Raw genomic sequence first — 13,877 nt, 5'->3', positions numbered from 1 at the left:
AACGTGAAAGCATCGTGGCACAGGCGCCTTCAGAGCATGCGGCCATCAGGACAAAGAGCGCCGCCGACCAACAACACCCTGGTCTCGGGCCCTGAAATTCCTCTCCTGAGCAATCTGCCCCGCATCACAGCAAACGATGTCTTCCTGATCCCCTGAGACACCCTCAGGACACCTGGGCCCCCTCAGCCTAAGAGCAAGTGCCCTCTTTGGCAACAAACACGCCCTTGGCACTTTTGATTCCACACAGTGGACACACCCTCAAGGCGAGAGATCTTCCACAAGGGAAAGGCCCTTGGCCGAATATGACGACCTCCATCAAAAGCGGCTCGTAGGGACCCGTGACAAAGGGCACCTGAGGAACCCCTGGACTGATCAAGGGAGACTCACCAGCAGGCATACTTCCTGGTCTCCTTCCAAGCCAGAGGAACTTCTTAGGACCGCAACCAAAGCTAATGGCAAGGGAGCCATTCCAATGCCCAAAGTGGCGGGGCAAACCCTTGCAGCAACTGGGTATCTTACCGTAGCACCTTGCACATTTTCTTTCTTCCCTTCAAGGACAAGACTTTGGAGAAACCATGAGACCCAGGTCCTCCAGAACCAACGTGTCACCCACAGCCGTGCAATGAGGGAACGCCTCCAACATCCTGGACCCTTGAACCGGCATGACTTCTCTGGCTTGAAGCCATGCATGCTGGAGATCACAGGCTCGCAGCACCAGAAGGCGGCAGGACAAAATGACCCCTGCAGCACACATTCACTCCAGCCCTTAAACCTGTAGCATTTCCTTGGTAGCCAACTCGCTTCTTTCTGCATGGTTGGGCCCAAAGACCTCCGGGAAGAGCTCCAAACCTCAGGGAATGCTATGCCGACTGGGTATAGCAATGACGCTGGGCTGTCCGAAGGAACACCTTAACATCCTCAACATAGGGGCAAGGAGGCCACACAGGGACAAAACATCCCAACGGCTCCAAATCGGGTCCAGTGAGAAGACACCATACTGTGCCGTGAAGGCACCATTCACTGGAACAAAGACCCGCCGTGAAGCACATTGAGAAAGGAGAGGAAAAGGTTGGGATGGTCCATGAATGTGCACCTGTATTCCTTCCCTACACGGGACTCCAAATGCTCCTGAAGATATCCCAAAAGAGTTCCGGGAACCCTATGTCCACCGAACATCTATCCACCCAACAGTAAGCCTGTGGGCTTAGGCAACACTCTCAGGTGTATTTCCCGCTCGCCTTGCCTTCCTCTCTCCACCAGGACCCAAACGAATCCACCCCTCACCTAAGTAGCTTGATGTCCCCTGGATTTGCCTAAGGCATTTTCCAACCTCTCCACACACAACACACAAGCAGGACACAACCCAAGGAGGAGCCAACAGCGTCGCCCAAATCCGTGGGATGGTGGCTCATTTGATTTCCCCTGACCATCAGGGCAAACGTAAACTACATCCCACCTCCCAAGATGAACATGATATAGAAGCCTGGCCTGGCCAGGACTCCTTCTCTGATCCTGAGTGCAGAGATTTCTGCTTCCTTGTGGGAACAAGGCAACGAGATGAGCTCGAGGGTGGCCTGTAGATATCGAGGGCAAGCCAGAGGAGTACCAGTGGCTCACGCTTCCTTTCATACCTGCATGCTGACCGCGGCAGGGGATAGCAGTTTTGGCTAGACTCAGGTGCCCAGAGACGTCAAGTTGTCCTTAGCCTTCCCACGTAGATGGACATCCCAGGCTCCTATCCACATGGCTCTTTCTGCACGAGAAGCCCGCCACCCTCAACTTGAACAATGTTGCTGCGCACGCCCACAATAGCAAATGCGACATGGACCTCTCCCTAATTTTCCTTTGGGAGCCACGTGCTGGACCTCAGTTAGGATGAGAAGATGGTAGGTATTGCTCATTCATTTTGTTTAGATTTTGAAGGAATGCATTTATGGGAGTCATCATCGATCCACGCAGCTGCTCAAAGGCTGGACGTGGAAAGTCGCGGACTGTCAGCAAGCTAAAACCTCTCAGCCGTAGGGAGCGGCCAGACTCGAGCCACGGGGCAGAAAGTGCACCCAAGTCTCATGGCATTGGAGCTCGGGTTCCCCAGGAAGAGCCCGGAATGTGACGGGGTAGTCTCGCCGCACAAGTCCCCGTGGCCAAACATCTAGGTTTCTTCAAAGAAGTTCCGTTTACCCCCACAAGGTTTCTACCACGAACCTTGTCAAGCCAGAGGCGATGCCCTTGGGTCGTACAGAAAGCTATTGGCATTGGAGATATTCCAATGCCCAAACTGGCAGGGCAAACCCTTGCAGCAACTGGGTAACTTGCCCTGGCGCATTGTATTTTCGCCCACGGGACTGTCAGTGACATGACCGCGGAGAAACCTGAGACCCATTCATTGGTTCAGAGTTCCAAGCAGTGCATTTATGGGAGTCATCATCAATCCACCTGCTCAAAGGCTGCACGTTCATAGTTGCAGGCTCCACTGCAGGGCAGCCAACGATCTCAATAATGTCAGCAGTCAGGAGCGGCCAGAGCCGACCCACGGGGCTGCCAATGGAGCTAAGGATCATGGCATCGGATCTGGGGTGCCACTGGCAGAGCCAAGAAGGTGAGGGTGTAGTCTCAGGGCACAAGTCCCCGTGGCCAAATATCTAGGTTTCTGCAAAGAATTTGCACTCACCACCACAAGGTTCCTACGAGTATCCTCAAGTACTTCACGCCAAAATCACTCTGAGACTATTTTGCCTCGACTTGCCTCAACTTGCCGCACTGTCGTCACTTCGCCAGTTTTCATGGACTATACAGAGGGCCCCATGCTGCTGCAGGTGTTTGTTCCCGGGCACTCCACCACCTGCCTCAGTGTGACAGAACACAGGGATGTTTGAGAAAGTGAACGGGGGCACAGAGGCAAAGGGTGATACCGCCCAGCGAAGAGCGCTGCGATGTGTGCTATATCTCCCCTCAACATTTCATTTGCAGCCCATCATGTCTGTGTGTCCACAGCCAAACGTGAATGCATCATGGCACAGATGCCTTCAGAGTGCACGGGCATCAACACAAAGAGCACGGCCGTCCATCAAACCCCTGGTATGGGCCTTGAACTTCCCCGCCTGAGCCGCCTCCCCACCGACACAGCATAAGGATGTCATCCTGAACCGCTGAGACACCCTCAGGGGAAATGGGATTACTCAGCGTAAGAGCCACTGCCCTCTGGGGAACCAAACCACTCCTGGCGCATACGCTTCCACACAATGGACTCAGCCTCAAGGGGAAATGTGGTCCCTGAGATCTTCCACAAGGGAACGACCCTTGGCCTAATGTCACGACCTCCAACAAAAGCAGCTTGTAGGGACCGGTTACAAAACGCACCAGAGGAACTCCTGGACTGAATAATGGAGATTCACCTGTAGCCATACTTCCTGGCCTGCTGCCAAGACTGGCAACCTACCCTTAGCCCACACACAAAGCTAATGGCACGGGAACCATTCCGATGTTCAACGCGGCGGGGAAACCCTTGCAGCAATGGTGTAACTTGCAGTGGTGTCTGGCACTTTCACACTCTGGGCCCATCAGTGACGTGACATTGGGGAAACCGTGAGGCCCAGGTACTCTACAAGCAACTTGTTACCCACAGCCATGCAACGAGAGAACCCAGACAACAGCCTAGACACTTGAACCGGTATGATTTGTCTGGCCTGTGGCCAGGCTCGCCGGATACCACAGTCTCGACGCACCAGCGGGTGGCAGGAAAAATGACACCCACACCACACATCCTCTCCTGCCCTTAAAACTGTAGCCTTTCCTTGGCAACCGACTCCCTTGTTTCTGCATGGTTACACCCAATGACCTCCTAGTAGAGCTCCAATCCTCAGGGAACGCTATGTGGGCCGGGTATAGAAATGATGCTTGGCTGTCCTCAGGAACACCTTCACATCTTCAACACAGGGGGAACGTGGCCAGACAGGGACAAAACACCCCAAGGCCTCTAAATCGGCCCCCATGAGAAGACACCATACTGTGCCATGAAGGCAACCTTTCGCTGGACAAGGACCCGCCATGAAGCAAATCGACCAAGGAGAGGAAAGAGGCGGGACAGTCCACAAAGGTGCTCCCGTATTCTCTCCCTACACGTGCCTCCAGATGCTCCTGAGGGAATCCCAAATGTGTTCCGGGGACCCCATGGCCACCGTCGATCTATCCACCCACCAATAAACCTGTGGGCTTAGTCAGCCATCTCACGTGTCTCTTTCACTCGCCTTGCCTTACTCTCTCTCCACCGGGATCCCAACGTGTCACGGCAAGATGCCAGAGCCACCCCTCACCAAGGAAGCTTGCCGTGACCAAGCTTGACTAAGGCATTTTCCAGCCCCTTCACACAGCACACACAAGCAGGACACAACCCGAGGAGGAGCCATCAGATTGCCTAAACTCCCAGGAACCCTGGCCCATTTGATTTCTCCCCTCATCAGGAGAAACCTAAATTGCATATGGTCTCCCAAGCAGAACATGACAAAGAAGCCTGGCCTAGGCCTGGAATCCTGTTCTGACCCTGAGCCTACAGACTTCTGTTTCTTTGAGGCCACACGGCAATGACCAGCAGGTGGGGGCAGCTTGTAGAACAGAAGCGCAGGTGGCAGAACCAGCAATGGCGCACGCTTCCTCTCCTACCTGCATGCTGAACCGTGACAGGGGACAGCAGTCCTGGCTAGACCAAGGAACAAAGAGACGGCAAGCTGTCCCAAGCCTTCCCACCTGCATTGGCATCCCAGGCTCCTTTCCCAATGGCTCTTCTCCCCATGAGATGACCACAACCCTCAACTTGAACAACGTGGCTGTGGACACCCACAGCCGCAAATGCAATGTGAACCTCTCCCTACTTTCCTTTTGGGAGCCACGTGCTGGAACTCAGTTCCAAAGAGGAGACGGTAGGGATTTTTCACTCATTTTGTTCAGATTTCCAAGGAATGCATTTGTTGGAGTCATCATCGATCCAAACACGGGCTCAAACGTTGGACATGCAAAGTTGCAGATTCCACCATGGGACGGCCAGCGAGCTGAATCATATCAGCGTACAGAAGTGGCCAGAGCCGAGCCATGAGTCAGGAAATGCAGCCAGTTCTCAGGGCATCAAAGCTCGTGTTCCCCGAGAAATTACCAGAAGGTGAGGGTGTAGCCCCGGTGCACACGTTCCCGTCGCCAAACCTTTAGGTTAAGCAAAGAAGTGTCCCTTACCGCAACAAGGGTTAAAGCAGGATCCTCATGGAATGCACGCCAGGACCCATCCGAGACTCCTTCGCCTGGCCTCGCCTTGCCACGCCGTCCTCCTTTCAACGGGTATCAGGGATTATACGGATGGCCCCAGGCTGCTGCTAGCATTCTTTCCCTGGCATTCCACCTGGCTCGGGTGAGAGAACACACGCAGGCTTGAGGAGGGTGCACGGGCGCAGCGAGGGACAGGTCGATACCACCCAGTGATGTGTGTTCTATCTCTCCTCAACATTTCATTTGCTGTCCGTCTTGCCTGTGTGTACGCACCCAAACGTGAAAGCATCGTGGCACAGGCGCCTTCAGAGCATGCGGCCATCAGGACAAAGAGCGCCGCCGGCCAACAACACCCTGGTCTCGGGCCCTGAAATTCCTCTCCTGAGTAATCTGCCCCACATCACAGCAAAACGATGTCTTCCTGATCCCCGGAGACACCCTCAGGACAACTGGGCCCCCTCAGCCTAAGAGCAAGTGCCCTCTTTGGCAACAAACACGCCCTTGGCACTTATGATTCCACACAGTGGACACACCCTCAAGGCGAGAGATCTTCCACAAGGGAAGGGCCCTTGGCCGAATATGACGACCTCCATCAAAAGCGGCTCGTAGGGACCCGTGACAAAGGGCACCTGAGGAACCCCTGGACTGATCAAGGGAGACTCACCAGCAGGCATACTTCCTGGTCTCCTGCCAAGCCAGAGAAACTTGTTAGGAACGCAACCAAAGCTAATGGCAAGGGAGCCATTCCAATGCCCAAAGTGGCGGGGCAAACCCTTGCAGCAACTGGGTATCTTATCGTAGCACCTTGCACATTGTCTTTCTTCCCTTCAAGGACAAGACTTTGGAGAAACCTTGAGACCCAGGTCCTCCAGAAACAACGTGTCACCCACAGCCGTGCAATGAGGGAATGCCTCCAACATCCTGGACCCTTGAACCGGCATGACTTCTCTGGCTTGAAGCCATGCATGCTGGAGATCACAGTCTCGCAGCACCAGAAGGCGGCAGGACAAAATGACCCCTGCAGCACACATTCACTCCAGCCCTTAAACCTGTAGCATTTCCTTGGCAGCCAACTCGCTTCTTTCTGCATGGTTGGGCCCAAAGACCTCCGGGAAGAGCTCCAAACCTCAGGGAATGCTATGCCGACTGGGTATAGCAATGACGCTGGGCTGTCCGAAGGAACACCTTATCATCCTCAACATAGGGGCAAGGAGGCCACACAGGGACAAAACATCCCAACGGCTCCAAATCGGGTCCAGTGAGAAGACACCATACTGTGCCGTGAAGGCACCATTCACTGGAACAAGGACCCGCCGTGAAGCACATTGAGAAAGGAGAGGAAAAGGTTGGGATGGTCCATGAATGTGCACCTGTATTCCTTCCCTACACGGGACTCCAAATGCTCCTGAAGATATCCCAAAAGAGTTCCGGGAACCCTATGTCCACCGACCATCTATCCACCCAACAGTAAGCCTGTGGGCTTAGCCAACAATCTGACGTGTATTTCCCGCTCGCCTTGCCTTCCTCTCTCCACCAGGACCCAAACGAATCCACCCCTCACCTAAGTAGCTTGATGTCCCCTGGATTTGCCTAAGGCATTTCCAACCTCTCCACACACAACACACAAGCAGGACACAACCCAAGGAGGAGCCAACAGCGTCCCCAAATCCGTGGGATGGTGGCTCATTTAATTTCCCCTGACCATCAGGGCAAACGTAAACTACATCCCACCTCCCAAGCTGAACATGATATAGAAGCCTGGCCTGGCCAGGAGTCCTTCTCTGATCCTGAGTGCAGAGACTTCTGCTTCCTTGTGGGAACAAGGCAACGAGATGAGCTTGAGGGTGGCCTGTAGATCTCGAGGGCAAGCCAGAGGAGTACCAGTGGCTCACGCTTCCTTTCATACCCGCATACTGACCGCGGCAGGGGATAGCAGTTTTGGCTAGACTCAGGTGCCCAGAGACGTCAAGTTGTCCTTAGCCTTCCCACGTAGATGGACATCCCAGGCACCTTTCCACATGGCTCTTTCTGCACGAGAAGCCCGCCACCCTCAACTTGAACAATGTTGCTGTGCATGCCCACAGTAGCAAATGCGACATGGACCTCTCCCTAATTTTCCTTTGGGAGCCACGTGCTGGACCTCAGTTAGGATGAGAAGATGGTAGGTATTGCTCATTCATTTTGTTTAGATTTTGAAGGAATGCATTTATGGGAGTCATCATCGATCCACGCAGCTGCTCAAAGGCTGGACGTGCAAAGTCGCGGACTGTCAGCAAGCTCAATCCTCTCAGCAGTAGGGAGCGGCCAGACTCGAGCCACGGGGCAGAAAGTGCACCCAAGTCTCAGGGCATCGGAGCTCGGGTTCCCCAGGAAGAGCCCGGAATGTGACGGGGTAGTCTCGCCGCACAAGTCCCCGTGGCCAAACATCTAGGTTTCTTCAAAGAAGTTCCGTTTACCCCCACAAGTTTTCTACCACGAACCTTGTCAAGCCAGAGGCGATGCGCTTGGGTCGTACAGAAAGCTATTGGCATTGGAGATATTCCAATGCCCAAACTGGCAGGGTAAACCCTTGCAGCAACTGGGTAACTTGCCCTGGCGCCTTGTGTTTTCGCCCCCGGGCCTGTCAGTGACATGACCGCGGAGAAACCTGAGACCCATTCATTGGTTCAGAGTTCCAAGCAGTGCATTTATGGGAGTCATCAACAATGCACCTGCTCAAAGGCTGCGCGTTCAAAGTTGCAGGCTCCACCGCAGGGCAGCCAACGATCTCAATCATGTCAGCAGTCAGGAGCGGCCAGAGCCGACCCACGGGGCTGCCAATGGAGCTAAGGATCATGGCATCGGATCAGAGGTGCCACTGGAAGAGCCAAGAAGGTGAGGGTGTAGTCTCAGGGCACAAGTCCCCGTGGCCAAACATCTAGGTTTCTGCAAAGAATTTCCACTCACCACCACAAGGTTCCTACGAGGATCCTCAAGTACTTCACGCCAAAATCACTCTGAGACTCTTTTGCCTCGACTTGCCTCAACTTGCCGCACTGTCCTCACTTCGCCAGGTTTCATGGACTGTACAGAGGGCCCCATGCTGCTGCAGGTGTTTGTTCCCGGGCACTCCACCACCTGCCTCAGTGTGACAGAACACAGGGATGTTTGAGAAAAGTGAACGGGGGCACGGAGGCAAAGGGTGATACCGCCCAGCGATGTGCGCTATATCTCCCCTCAACATTTCATTTGCAGCGCATCATGTCTGTGTGTCCACAGCCAAACGTGAATGCATCGTGGCACAGATGCCTTCGAGTGCACGGGCATCAACACAAAGAGCACGGCAGTCCATCAAAGCCCTGGTATGGGTCTTGAACTTCCCTGCCTGAGCCGCCTCCCCACTGACACAGCATAGGGATGTCATCCTGAACCGCTGAGACACCCTCAGGGGAAATGGGATTACTCAGCGTAAGAGCCACTGCCCTCTTTGGAACCAAACCACTCCTGACGCATATGCTTCCACACAATGGACTCACCCTCAAGGGGAAATGTGGTCCCTGAGATCTTCCACAAGGGAACGGCCCTTGGCCAAATGTCACGACCTCCAACAAAAGCAGCTTGTAGGGAACGGTGACAAAACGCACCAGAGGAACTCCTGGACTGAATAATGGAGTTTCACCTGTAGCCATACTTCCTGGCATGCTGCCAAGACTGGCAACCTACCCTTAGCCCACACACAAAGCTAATGGCACGGGAACCATTCCGATGCTCAACGCGGCGGGGAAACCCTTGCAGCAGTGGTGTAACTTGCAGTGGTGTCTGGTACTTTCACACTCTGGGCCCATCAGTGACGTGACATTGGGGAAATCGTGAGGCCCAGGTACTCTACAAGCAACTTGTTACCCACAGCCATGCAACGAGAGAACCCAGACAACAGCCTAGACACTTGAACCGGTATGATTTGTCTGGCCTGTGGCCAGGCTCGCCGGATACCACAGTCTCGACGCACCAGCGGGTGGCAGGAAAAATGACACCCACACCACACATCCTCTCCTGCCCTTAAAACTGTAGCCTTTCCTTGGCAACCGACTCCCTTGATTCTGCATGGTTGCACCCAATGACCTCCTAGTAGAGCTCCAATCCTCAGGGAACGCTATGTGGGCCGGGTATAGAAATGATGCTTGGCTGTCCTCAGGAACACCTTCACATCTTCAACACAGGGGGAACGTGGCCAGACAGGGACAAAACACCCCAAGGCCTCTAAATCGGCCCCCATGAGAAGACACCATACTGTGCCATGAAGGCAACCTTTCGCTGGACAAGGACCCGCCATGAAGCAAATCGACCAAGGAGAGGAAAGTGGCGGGACAGTCCACAAAGGTGCTCCCGTATTCTCTCCCTACACGTGCCTCCAGATGCTCCTGAGGGAATCCCAAATGTGTTCCGGGGACCCCATTGCCACCGACGATCTATCCACCCACCAATAAACCTGTGGGCTTAGCCAGCCATCTCACGTGTCTCTTTCACTCGCCTTGCCTTACTCTCTCTCCACCGGAATCCCAACGTGTCACGGCAAGATGCCAGAGCCACCCCTCACCAAGGAAGCTTGCCGTGACCAAGCTTGACTAAGGCATTTTCCAGCCCCTTCACACAGCACACACAAGCAGGACACAACCCGAGGAGGAGCCATCAGATTGCCTAAACTCCCAGGAACGGTGGCCCATTTGATTTCTCCCCTAATCAGGAGAAACCTAAGTTGCATATGGTCTCCCAAGCAGAACATGACAAAGAAGCCTGGCCTAGGCCTGGAATCCTGTTCTGACCCTGAGCCTACAGACTTCTGTTTCTTTGAGGCCACAAGGCAATGACCAGCAGGTGGGGGCAGCCTGTAGAACACAAGCGCAGGGGGCAGAACCAGCAATGGCGCACGCTTCCTCTCCAACCTGCCTGCTGAACCGTGGCAGGGGACAGCAGTCCTGGCTAGACCAAGGAACAAAGAGACGGCACGCTGTCCCAAGCCTTCCCACCTGCCTTGGCATCCCAGGCTCCTTTCCCAATGGCTCTTCTCCCCATGAGATGACCACAACCCTCAACTTGAACAACGTGGCTGTGGACACCCACGGCCGCAAATGCAATGTGAACCTCTCCCTACTTTCCTTTTGGGAGCCACGTGCTGGACCTCAGTTCCAACGAGGAGACGGTAGGGATTTTTCACTCATTTTGTTCAGATTTCCAAGGAATGCATTTGTGGGAGTCATCATCGATCCAAGCACGGGCTCAAACTTTGGACATGCAAAGTTGCAGATTCCACCATGGGACGGCCAGCGAGCTGAATCATATCAGCGTACAGAAGTGGCCAGAGCCGAGCCATGGGTCAGGAAATGCAGCCAGTTCTCAGGGCATCAAAGCTCGTGTTCCCCGAGAAATTACCAGAAGGTGAGGGTGTAGCCCCGGTGCACACGTTCCCGTCGTCAAACCTTTAGGTTAAGCAAAGTAGTGTCCCTTACCGCAACAAGGGTTAAAGCAGGATCCTCATGGAATGCACGCCAGGACCCATCCGAAACTCCTTCGCCTGGCCTCGCCTTGCCACGCCGTCCTCCTTTCAACGGGTATCAGGGATTATACGGATGGCCCCAGGCTGCTGCTAGCATTCTTTCCCTGGCATTCCACCTGGCTCGGGTGAGAGAATACACGCAGGCTTGAGGAGGGTGCACGGGCGCAGTGAGGGACAGGTCAATACCACCCAGTGATGTGTGTTCTATCTCTCCTCAACATTTCATTTGCTGTCCGTCTTGCCTGTGTGTACGCACTCAAACGTGAAAGCATCGTGGCACAGGCGCCTTCAGAGCATGCGGCTATCAGGACAAAGAGCGCCGCCGGCCAACAACACCCTGGTCTCGGGCCCTGAAATTCCTCTCCTGAGCAATCTGCCCCGCATCACAGCAAAACGATGTCTTCCTGATCCCCTGAGACACCCTCAGGACAACTGGGCCCCCTCAGCCTAAGAGCAAGTGCCCTCTTTGGCAACAAACACGCCCTTGGCACTTATGATTCCACACAGTGGACACACCCTCAAGGCGAGAGATCTTCCACAAGGGAAGGGCCCTTGGCCGAATATGACGACCTCCATCAAAAGCGGCTCGTAGGGACCCGTGACAAAGGGCACCTGAGGAACCCCTGGACTGATCAAGGGAGACTCACCAGCAGGCATACTTCCTGGTCTCCTGCCAAGCCAGAGGAACTTCTTAGGACCGCAACCAAAGCTAATGGCAAGGGAGCCATTCCAATGCCCAAAGTGGCGGGGCAAACCCTTGCAGCAACTGGGTATCTTATCGTAGCACCTTGCACATTGTCTTTCTTCCCTTCAAGGACAAGACCTTGGAGAAACCATGAGACCCAGGTCCTCCAGAAACAACGTGTCACCCACAACCGTGCAATGAGGGAACGCCTCCAACATCCTGGACCCTTGAACCGGCATGACTTCTCTGGCTTGAAGCCATGCATGCTGGAGATCACAGGCTCGCAGCACCAGAAGGCGGCAGGACAAAATGACCCCTGCAGCACACATTCACTCCAGCCCTTAAACCTGTAGCATTTCCTTGGCAGCCAACTCGCTTCTTTCTGCATGGTTGGGCCCAAAGACCTCCGGGAAGAGCTCCAAACCTCAGGGAATGCTATGCCGACTGGGCATAGCAATGACGCTGGGCTGTCCTAAGGAACACCTTAACATCCTCAACATAGCGGCAAGGAGGCCACACAGGGACAAAACTTCCCAACGGGTCCAAATCGGGCCCAGTGAGAAGACACCATACTGTGCTGTGAAGGCACCATTCAGTGGAACAAGGACCCGCCGTGAAGCACATTGAGAAAGGAGAGGAAAAGGTTGGGATGGTCCATGAATGTGCACCTGTATTCCTACCCTACACGGGACTCCAAATGCTTCTGAAGATATCCCAAAAGAGTTCCGGGAACCCTATGTCCACCGACCATCTATCCACCCAACAGTAAGCCTGTGGGCTTAGCCAACACTCTCACGTGTATTTCCCACTCGCCTTGCCTTCCTCTCTCCACCAGGATCCAGACGAATCCACCGCTCACCTAAGTAGTTTGATATCCCCTGGATTTGCCTAAGGCATTTTCCAACCTCTCCACACACAACACACAAGCAGGACACAACCCAAGGAGGAGCCAACAGCGTCGCCCAAGTCTGTGGGACGGTGGCCCATTTGATTTCCCCTGACCATCAGGGCAAACGTAAACTACATCCCACCTCCCAAGCTGAACATGACATAGAAGCCTGGCCTGGCCAGGACTCCTTCTCTGACCCTGAGTGCAGAGACTTCTGCTTCCTTGCGGGAACAAGGCAACGACCTGAGCTCGAGGGTGGCCTGTAGATCTCGAGGGCAAGCCAGAGGAGTACCAGTGGCTCACGCTTCCTTTCATACCCGCATACAGACCGCGGCAGGATATAGCAGTTTTGGCTAAACTCAGGTGCCCAGAGACATCAAGTTGTCCTTAGCCTTCCCATGTAGATGGACATCCCAGGCTCCTTTCCACATGGCTCTTTCTGCACGAGAAGCCCGCCACCCTCAACTTGAACAATGTTGCTGCGCACGCCCACAGTAGCAAATGCGACATGGACCTCTCCCTAATTTTCCTTTGGGAGCCACGTGCTGGACCTCAGTTAGGATGAGAAGATGGTAGGTATTGCTCATTCATTTTGTTTAGATTTTGAAGGAATGCATTTATGGGAGTCACCATCGATCCACGCAGCTGCTCAAAGGCTGGACGTGGAAAGTCGCGGACTGTCAGCAAGCTCAATCCTCTCAGCAGTAGGGAGCGGTCAGACTCGAGCCACGGGGCAGAAAGTGCACCCAAGTCTCAGGGCATCGGAGCTCGGGTTCCCCAGGAAGAGCCCGGAATGTGACGGGGTAGTCTCGCCGCACAAGTCCCCGTGGCCAAACATCTAGGTTTCTTCAAAGAAGTTCCGTTTACCCCCACAAGTTTTCTACCACGAACCTTGTCAAGCCAGAGGCGATGCCCTTGGGTCGTACAGAAAGCTATTGGCATTGGAGATATTCCAATGCCCAAACTGGCAGGGTAAACCCTTGCAGCAACTGGGTAACTTGCCCTGGCGCCTTGTGTTTTCGCCCCCGGGCCTGTCAGTGACATGACCGCGGAGAAACCTGAGACCCATTCATTGGTTCAGAGTTCAAAGCAGTGCATTTCGGGAGTCATCATCAATCCACCTGCTCAAAGGCTGCACGTTCAAATTTGCAGGCTCCACCGCAGGGCAGCCAACGATCTCAATCATGTCAGCAGTCAGGAGCGGCCAGAGCCGACCCACGGGGCTGGCAATGGAGCTAAGGATCATGGCATCGGATCTGGGGTGCCACTGGAAGAGCCAAGAAGGTGAGGGTGTAGTAGCAGGGCACAAGTCCCCGTGGCCAAACATCTAGGTTTCTGCAAAGAATTTCCACTCACCACCACAAGGTTCCTACGTGGATCCTCAAGTACTTCACGCCAAAATCACTCTGAGACTCTTTTGCCTCGACTTGCCTCAACTTGCCGCACTGTCCTCACTTCGCCAGGTTTCATGGACTATACAGAGGGCCCCATGCTGCTGCAGGTGTTTGTTCCCGGGC

General features: G+C 54.3%; 6 non-coding genes across 6 annotated transcripts; all 6 read right to left on the bottom strand.

Moving 5' to 3' along the window:
- Positions 1-1,861: 1,861 nt before the first annotated feature.
- Positions 1,862-1,953, bottom strand: LOC137778516 (small nucleolar RNA SNORD116). Its single transcript, XR_011076919.1, has one exon. It is a non-coding gene; the product is annotated as a small nucleolar RNA SNORD116 (small nucleolar RNA).
- A 389-nt stretch (positions 1,954-2,342) lies between these two features.
- On the bottom strand, positions 2,343-2,434 carry LOC137752017 (small nucleolar RNA SNORD116). The gene has a single exon (XR_011071024.1). It is a non-coding gene; the product is annotated as a small nucleolar RNA SNORD116 (small nucleolar RNA).
- Positions 2,435-4,891: 2,457 nt separating this feature from the next.
- Positions 4,892-4,983, bottom strand: LOC137753320 (small nucleolar RNA SNORD116). The gene has a single exon (XR_011071448.1). It is a non-coding gene; the product is annotated as a small nucleolar RNA SNORD116 (small nucleolar RNA).
- Positions 4,984-7,389: 2,406 nt separating this feature from the next.
- On the bottom strand, positions 7,390-7,481 carry LOC137778511 (small nucleolar RNA SNORD116). Its single transcript, XR_011076918.1, has one exon. It is a non-coding gene; the product is annotated as a small nucleolar RNA SNORD116 (small nucleolar RNA).
- A 2,926-nt stretch (positions 7,482-10,407) lies between these two features.
- Positions 10,408-10,499, bottom strand: LOC137752952 (small nucleolar RNA SNORD116). Its single transcript, XR_011071331.1, has one exon. It is a non-coding gene; the product is annotated as a small nucleolar RNA SNORD116 (small nucleolar RNA).
- Positions 10,500-12,907: 2,408 nt separating this feature from the next.
- On the bottom strand, positions 12,908-12,999 carry LOC137750252 (small nucleolar RNA SNORD116). Its single transcript, XR_011070407.1, has one exon. It is a non-coding gene; the product is annotated as a small nucleolar RNA SNORD116 (small nucleolar RNA).
- Positions 13,000-13,877: the final 878 nt, after the last annotated feature.

Source organism: Eschrichtius robustus, chromosome 1 (assembly GCF_028021215.1).
Source record: "Eschrichtius robustus isolate mEscRob2 chromosome 1, mEscRob2.pri, whole genome shotgun sequence".
Lineage (NCBI taxonomy): Eukaryota > Metazoa > Chordata > Mammalia > Artiodactyla > Eschrichtiidae > Eschrichtius > Eschrichtius robustus.
This window is presented reverse-complemented; position numbering and strand designations above follow the sequence as displayed.